Here is an 8,986-nt window from a genome sequence, read left to right on the forward strand (position 1 = left end):
AGTTTCATGCTTGACTACTGACATGGTTTGGCTGTGTTCCACCCAAAATTCCCACATGTTGTGGGGGGGACCTGATGGGAGGTAATTGAATCATGGGGGCAGGTCTTTCCCATGCTGTTCTCATAATAGGGAATAAGTCTCACGAAATCTGATGGTTTTATAAGGGGAAACCCCTTTCACTTGACTCTCATTTTCTTCTCCTTTCTGCTGCCATGTGAGACGTGCCTTTCACCTTCTGTCATGATTGTGAGGCCTCCTCAGCCACGTGGAACTGTGAGTCCATTAAACCTCTTTCTTTTGTAAATTGCCCAGTCTTGGGTATGTCTTTATCAGCAGCGTGAAAACAGACTAATACAACTACACAAAAAAGTCAGTGCATCAAAACAGAAAGAAGCCCCAGCAGTACATTTGAAATTACATTTTATTTAAACAGGTAAAATTGTATATATCCTTTTAAAATGAAAATACAAGTGAGTGAATCAATAATACAAACATGTTTATAGCAGTAATTAAAATACAGGTAACATTTACCAGTGTGAAAATATCAGAATTCCAATCACACTTGGATCTTCAATGATTGAAGTGTGCATTCCACACAGCAGGGGCTGGTACATTGAAGATAAATTCCTCCTCTGGATGTGCCATCCTCAGTCAAGTTCTTCCTCATCACCATCCATCAGTTCACACAGTGGGGTAGCTGGCTGCTGTGACAATTCCACAGTTGTTCTTCCAGTCTTTGGCCATCTTTATGTAGCCATCCATGCCCCAGTTTTTACTCCAGCTGAAAGGAGAGCAGGTTTTCCATTTCAGAGGAAGGATAAAGCACATTGGGTTATTAACTTAAACAGTGTGCCAGAAGCCACAGGCTTAACATAAAGAATCAGGAGATGCTAATGTTCCTGTTCATCCCTTATAAATTCTTGAGTCAAAACCTGCATATTACTTTGATCCCAGACCCAAAACTGTGACGTTTCACAGAACTGCAAAATCAGAAACAGAAAAAGGATAGGATGTCTTTCCACCCAGATATGCTTCAGAATTAAGAAAATGTTCAGAATTTAGACATGCAATGGTACAAATACCATATTAATATCCCCAGCATGCTCGTGACAGTATCTTGACGTTACAATCAATCATTAATATTCTGTGTTCTGCCTAAGGGGGATAATGACTTCTGAGATTTCAGAAATGTGATCAAGGGCTTGTGGTATGTAAATACTGATTGCAAAAAAGGATTCCCTTTTGAATTTCAACTATAAGTCTTTCTGGCAATTTATACCTGTTCTTCACCAGCCAATATTTATTGTTATCTGAGTCTGCTCCTTCATAGCTGTAGTCAACCACCAGCATAGCATGATCCAGGCCTTCAGGGTCACAGCATGGCTCAAAATAAATTCCTGAGAGAATAAAATGAAGGCTGGGTGAGAAGTTCCCAAGGACACCTGACAGTAACCCACCCTGTCACCCACAGGGAGGGAGGCATCTCTAAAATCAGTGAAATGACACACAGTCCAGATCGGGCTTAACAAGGTCTATTGTTATCAAGGCTAGGGGATCAGGCTGTCATTCACCACTAGCAGAAATAGAAATTAGCATAAGTCCCTCATAAAAAAACTTTCCTACAGGCATAAAAGACCACTCATTTTAAGCTTGTAATTCTACTCTAGAATATCAATCTTAAAAATAGCACAGAACACCAAAATCCTTGACTCAAAAGGCTCTTTTCAGATTTAATCACAGAAGTAAAAATCTTTGGAAAAATTCTAAGAATACAACAATTAGAGAATATTTAAGTAAATTAAACTATACTATAAATAACATAGCTATTTATAAAAAGTTATGAAGTACAGGTATTCATGGAGATACGCTCAATGTAATATCAAATAGAAGCATTGGGTATGATTATTGCGTGTATAGAGTCCATTATGCTGGTGTGTCATGGTGGTTTACTTTGTTTCTGCAATAATTTCTATGAAGAAAGATGCTTACCTTTTTTATAGAACTGGAAGGAGACATGGCTTGCATCAACAGCAACAGAGATGGGGCCCACAGTTGCCACTGCCTTCGCCAGGTCCTTCTCCCGTGAAGGGATGTCCGCAAAGCCAGTGTCATTAGCAGCAGAATACTTGGGATTGTACCTACAGGTTTTAACCTTTTAAAGGTAAAGAGGGAGGCGACTTGATTACTACCATCCTTCTCCTGGGGAACGTGAGTCAGAACCACAACACTCAGCAGTTTGCAGCATAGAATTTCCAAGTAAACACTGTTACAAATCATCCAAGGAAGTGAAATGTTATTATTAATAGTTAATTTGAAACTGAAAATTAGTTCAGTTCTCTTCAGCAAGACATCTAGGTTTACTTTCTGTAAGACATTTTTCACAATGGAGACATCTGTATTATATGTAGAATGGTTTGTATATCCTCCATGTTACACAGAAGCAAGAACAGCTGCATGTTAACCATGTAATCACAAAACTCTGCAAAGGCTATAATTTATAATGACAACACTGTCACTTTGCAGATAGAGATTCCACCATCTAAAACGTGAATTCTGAAAAGTGTCTGTTATCTCTGAAAGTGTCCCAGTGAAACAAAGCAGGAATGGCAGCAAGAAAAGGAGCTCCATTTACCTTTCCTTCATATGAATAGGATGCCTCAGAGTCCGGGCCTCCGTTCTCCTGAACATACTGGAAGGAATTATCCATGAAGCCACCATTGCAGCCCTCATTGTCTTGAGGCCCAGAGCAGTCTACCAGATTCTGCTCACTCAGTGAGGTAAGTTTGCCTGTTTTCCAGAACATCTGCCCTTCCAGAGCACCAGTTGCAATAAAAGCCCAACAAGAGCCACACTGACCCTGAAAAGAGAATAAAAAAGCTGATATCCACACACACACACACACACACACACACACACACACACACACAGAGCAAGACTTTTAACAACAGCTCATGTATCTAAATACTCCTTTAAAAAGTGAACTGCATGTTGCTGCACAGTCTACCATAGCACAAATGTCAATTGCTTCTTGGCTTTCCTGGGGTGATGGCAGGTCTGAACCCAACACAGTCTCACCTGATCCTTCACAGGAGTCATGTAGCCTTTCTCTCTCCAGTCCACAGATGTGGGGATCTCAAGAAGCAGGTGTTCCTGGAACTCTTTCCCCTTCCTGTGCTTCTGGTATTGAAAACCATTCATCACCTGCCTGAATTCTTCATTGGTCTTCAAAGAAAAGTAAATAAAATGTTAAGAAGCAAGAGATTAATTTGGTAAAGAACTGAGGAGGGGAAGCACAGAGTTGGGCAGCCCACAGCATACTTACCATGTCTCCAAAGGCGTTCATGGCCATTGTGAAGCTGTGTTTCCCTCAGCTGTATTCCTGATTGTGCTGCTCAATCATCTTCATGTTCTTCTCCCACACTGCTCTCCTCCATCCTTCTTCATTCTAAAGGCAAACATGTAACTGATGCTGTTTATTTCTTTTCTTTTTTTTTTGAGATGGAGTCTCGCTCTGTTGCCCAGGCTGGAGTGCAGTGGCACGATCTCGGCTCACTGAAAGCTCCGCCTCCCGGGTTCACACCATTCTCCTGCCTCAGCCTCCCAAGTAGCTGGAACTACAGGTGCCTGCCACCACACTAACTTTTTGTATTTTTTTTTTAGTAGAGACGGGGTTTCACCGTGTTAGCCAGGATGGCCTCGATCTCCTGACTTTGTGATCTGCCCGCCTCGGCCTCCCAAAGTGCTGGTATTACAGGCATGAGCCACCGTGCCCTGCCAATGCTATTTATTTCTAATTAAAATCCAACATATGCTAACCAAGTGAATCTTCAGACAGAGATGTAAGAGTAACCATGTCCAGGGAAGGCTTGACACTTCTGGGAGATGTTCTCCAAGCTGAGACACAACAAGGGTGTATGCCTATATCGTGCTCATAATCAGTGCTATTAAGTTATTGCGTTAGGCTATTGGTAGGAGCCAGCCTCTAGAAGCCACTCTCTGGCCATATGATCCCGATAGCAAGGCCCATCTCTCTGGGGTTCCCCTGGACAGTTTCAGATGCCACCAACCATGCCATATAATCTCTTGTGCTTTGCCTTCCACTTGGTCCACTGTGCATCTAAACTGTGGTCACGTGTTAGAGCAGCTGAGGCAATTCCCCGGCAAAAGGCAGCCAGGAGGAGTGAAGGATTCATGTTTCAAAAATCTAGGAAGGGAAAAGAAATGAGGATCTGATTAGACCGATCCTAAAAAGCCATTTTACTGCCCCCTGAGAAACTGGGGCCACCATGGTAGAATAAAAAGATTTAAATTCTTCTTCCAAGCATTTACCTAAGGACTGTGGAAGAGGCCAAGGATGTGGCTGGAGAAAAACAGGACAAGTGGAGGTGTTGGATGGACCCACCAAAATGAAAAGCAGCCTGTCCAGAGCTGTAGGAGTTGAAACAGTTTTATGGGATGATAACTTAGGCTATGAAAAGGATAGGAAGGTACCTTACGGGCGAGAAGCTTAAGGCAACAACCAGGATACTAGGAAACCGTTGCCCCACGTTTCGTACCAACTGTGCTGAGGTCATCCAGGCAAAACCTCACTAATGAAGACATCTAATTTCAAGAAGGGACAAAGGGATCCCCAATAATTGGGAAGTCACTTCACACCTTGTTCTTGGCTAATACACAGCAGAAGGTGAAGTATGTTTTCCAAACGCCCCTTGTAATGAAACAGTTCTTGAATGTCTTTCCAGGAGAAACTGGGAAGGAGAGCACCTATCTACCGCCGCTCCCGCAGTCCTGCAGTCCTGCAGTCCTGCAGGTGGGCCAGTCCTGCCAACACTCCAACTCCCCTCACAGAGCATAAACTGAATCAGGTGGCCGAACCACCGGAAGCCAGAGTCCCCAGTGTCCGCGCCCACACCAGGGAAGGCAGCTTCCCAGGCTTTGGGCTGGGGACCCACGCCAGGTCCCCTGCCTCTGGCTCCCGCCCTCCGCTCATGCTCACTGTGGCCCCAGGACGTGGGCGATGTTGCAGGGAGCAAGGGGCGCGCCTCTGCCTGATTTGCCGGGGTCGAGCCTCCCTGTCCCACCCCACCAGCCCTGGGAATACTGCGGCCTGGCACTCCCGAAAATCCCTCACTCACAGAGCTGAAGGACTTGCTGTGTCCCTGGCGGCCCCTGTCCAATCTTAGCCCACTGGGGTCTCAGCTGCAGTAGCCACAGGTGGACAGGCACAGTGGGCAGGTGCTAGGTCTAGGAGTCTCCTGTCGCCTAAGGCCGCCCGAAAGCAGCTAATTGACCTCTAAAGCCCCTAGGCCCCCCTGCCCCCTTGCAGCCCAGGCAGGCCCGCCCCCACCGTTTGCTCACGCTGCGATTGGCTGCGCCAGCTGCTGGGCGGGGCCTCCCGGCGTGATGACTCCTGGCATGTGGAGCAGCACAGTCCCCTTGCCTCAGTGGAACCCGGGGAGGGGAGCTGGGGGCTACGAAGAGAAGGGTCGTAGGTCTCCCTGGAGGGTTCGGATCAACTAAGTACCCTATTTAATGCCCTGGGCGGGTGGTTTATGAAAAGAAGTTTACAGGAGCCCTGTGTGCATTTTCAGCCTAACCCTGCTTTCCCTTAGGCCTAGAATTTTTGATTAAAATCTCCTGCGGGGCAGAGAGCCAGAGGACTCTAGTCCAGTGGTTCCTGTTTAGTCCACAGCAAAGGTGGGGCCGGTTGGAAGAACGCACAGCCTGCAAGCAGAAGACTTATCTCCCAATTAAGGGTGTAGAAGAATCTGGGCGTGTTGCTGGTGGCTCATGCCTGTAATCCCAGCACTTTGGGAGGCTGAGGCAGGCAGGTCACTTGAGCCCAGTAGTTCGAGAACAGCGTGGGCAACCTGGCGAAACCCCGTCTCTACTAAAAATACAAAAATTAGCCGAGTGTGGTGGCCCACGCCTGTGGTCCCAGCTAGTCGGGAGGTTGAGGCACCAGCATCGCCGAGCCCGGAAGATTGAGGCTATAGTGAGCCGAGATCGCACCACTGCACTCCAGCCTGGGCGAGAGGAGACCCTGTCTCAAAAGCAAAAAAACAGCAGACAAAAAAAAAAAAAAAAAAAAAAAAAACTGGTAGGAAAACGCACCCTCAAAACACATGATGAGATGGTCGAGACCAGACCCTAGGAGGGTGGGAACTGGCTAGGTGGGTATCCAGAGACCATGGGCGTTTCATAATGCATTGTTTCCTGTCTCCTCCACTCAGCGATTCTTCCTCCCCTGAAGTCTTGCATTAAGTAAGTGAATGAATCAATCATCAAGAGTTAATGAAGCTCTGACTTTGTACTTATTGTCCTTTCCTTGGTACAGTTGGGCACTGCCTTAGAAACAATCTCCAGGTAACTTTCCCAACTGCTTTTGTGAGGCCCAGTTTTCCATTTTAAAATCTAAGATTACCTCGGTAATCTTGCTTTTACACAAGTGGGCATGGAGCCTGACAGATGTATTTAAACTAAGTTATGGACAAGCTGCCTGGTGCATTAGGTAGCATAGGAGCTAACCTCGTGGGACATCTCCCCATGTTCGTAATATTCACCCCTACATCTGTAATCAATAAATGCTTGTTTGGAGGCCATAGAAACTCTTCCTGAGATCTGACCTGCGTCTTCTGCCATCTGCCTGATTTCTCCCCATAGAATAGGAAAACACTGTGTAGGAGATATTGTGAATAGAAATAGGAATATAGGCCAGGCGTGGTGGCTCATGCCTGTAATCCCAGCACTTTGGTTGGCCAAGGCGGGTGGATCACCTGAGGTCAGGAGTTCGAGGCCAGTCTGGCCAACATGGCGAAACCCTGTCTCTGCTAAAAATACAAAAATTAGCCAGGCATTGTGGCGGGTGCCTGTAATCCTAGCTACTCAGGAGGCTGAGGTAGGAGAATTGCTTGAACCCAGGGAGGCAGAAGTTGCATTGAGTGAGATGGCACCATTACACTCCAGCCTGGGCAACAGAGTGAGACTCTGTCTCAAAAAGAAAAAAAAATTACAAAAATTAGCTAGGCATGGTGGTGGGCGCCTGTAATCCCAGCTACTCAGGAGCCTGAGGCAGGGACAATGGCTCAAACCTGGGAGGCAGAGGTTGCAGTGAACCAAAATTGCACCACTGCACTCCAGCCTGAGAGACATAGCAAGACTCCATCTCAAAAAAAAAAAATATATATATATATATAGAAATAGAAAATACAGTGATTCAAATAAGCAATTGTTATTTCCTCAGATCAGAACTGTGAGTTCTATACTAGACTCTCACATGTTATTTCCTCTGGTATCTTAGCAATGATTCTGAATAAAGATCAGACTCCTTAGTCATCAGGTGGGATAGTTCTCAATAATAGAAGCTGGGTTCTCAGGGGATCCTGTGGATATGAGGGTGAAGGTTAGTAGCACTTGGGACATACCTGCAGGTCTGATTTGAGGACAATGAGACCAAGAAAGGAAGGCAGCAACTGCTGAGGGGCTGGGGGTGGGAGAAGGGAGGAAACAGGACACAAGAAAATAAGTATAAACCACCAGACTGCAGTCAGTGATCAACAAAAGTTCTGAAATTTATATTGAGAAGATTTCCCTGGTTTGGGGTTTTGAAGAGATTATATAATGGATTCGGGTTGCTTGATTTTTTTCATTCTTTTTCTTTTAACTTGGTCTCAATTATTTTGTAAAAACAACAACAACAAAAAAGAATGTCTTATGTGCACCTTTAGAACTGGTGAATGAATGAACCTCACTTTTTAAATAACTGAGATTGTCACTGAAGCACTGTCACCTGATTTAGGCTTAAAAATCTGACACTGAATTTATCCTAGATGATAAAGTGCAAGTCTCTTGTCTCCTAGAAATGATCAGGCAAGGAAACACCCAGGAGGCCCAGGACAAAATGCCCTCCTGGAAGCTGGTGGGGTAGAAAGATGCTGAGGCCCAATATGGTCCCTGGAGCATGCATTCTGTGTGGTGACAGAAATTGTTTGTTTGACCATACATTAGTCAGCCTTCTGAATCTTCTGCTAAACCCATCTGTGCACTTTTTGTAAAATTCAGTTTTAGCAAATTACCCTGCTAAGTCAGTTTAGCTAGCAGGAATCCCCATCCACCATATACTGATCAGGGTCCTCATTCCCCACCATCCCGCAGCTGATGTCAGATAACCTTGGCCTGTGCTCAGCGAGAATCTCGTTAGGTCACTTTAGCCAGAATCCTCCCTTACCCTTGATGTTCCCTTGTAGTCATTTCCTATCTGCTAACCCCCATCCTCCTCCTTGACTATAATTCCCACTTCCTTGTGCTGGATTCAGAGTTGAGCACAATTGCTCTCCCCACTGTAAGAACTACTTGCAGTGCTTTTAGACCTACGTATGTGAACCTGTTTCTTTAACAGTGACTCACCTGTCTTTTTCTCCTCTCAACTTGACACTAGCTGAGGCTTATCCGCATCAAAGTGGAGGGACTGGCCCCGGGGGATCCTCGGGGCCTCACCTTAATGGCCTGCAGGCTCACATTCCACTTTTTCTGGTGCCTTCTGGCTCCCAGAGTCCAGTTTGCCAAACAAGTGATGGAGGTTGGAAGCAGGGATGAGGTGACAGAGGTGAAGGAGGGTAAACTCTTTTCTAAGCCCTACTTGCCTGACATGCATTTAAGTTTTTAGAAAGGAAACTGACCTCACCCTTTATTTTGTATCTCCCACTGCCATGACCAGCCTTATCTGTAAAAATGGGACATAGAAGAGCCCCCATCTCCTAGGGCAGTGGTTTTTAGCAGGGGGTCACTGAGCAGTAGCACCTGCATCTCTTGGGAACTTGTTAGGAAGGAAATTCTGGACTAGGGGTGGTGGATCATGCCTGTAATTCCAGCACTTTGGGAGGCTGAGGCTGGCAGAACACGAGGTCAAGAGATGAAGACCATCCTGGCCAACATGGGGAAATCCCGTCTCTACTAAAAATACAAAAATTAGCTGGGCATGGTGGTG

At 45.7% G+C, this 8,986-nt stretch overlaps 1 pseudogene; it reads right to left on the reverse strand.

Moving 5' to 3' along the window:
- Positions 1-523: 523 nt before the first annotated feature.
- On the reverse strand, positions 524-4,488 carry LOC129006206 (procathepsin L-like; annotated as a pseudogene).
- Between the last annotated feature and the right edge of the window lie 4,498 nt (positions 4,489-8,986).

This window comes from Pongo pygmaeus, chromosome 8 (genome assembly GCF_028885625.2).
Source record: "Pongo pygmaeus isolate AG05252 chromosome 8, NHGRI_mPonPyg2-v2.0_pri, whole genome shotgun sequence".
NCBI classification, from domain to species: domain Eukaryota; kingdom Metazoa; phylum Chordata; class Mammalia; order Primates; family Hominidae; genus Pongo; species Pongo pygmaeus.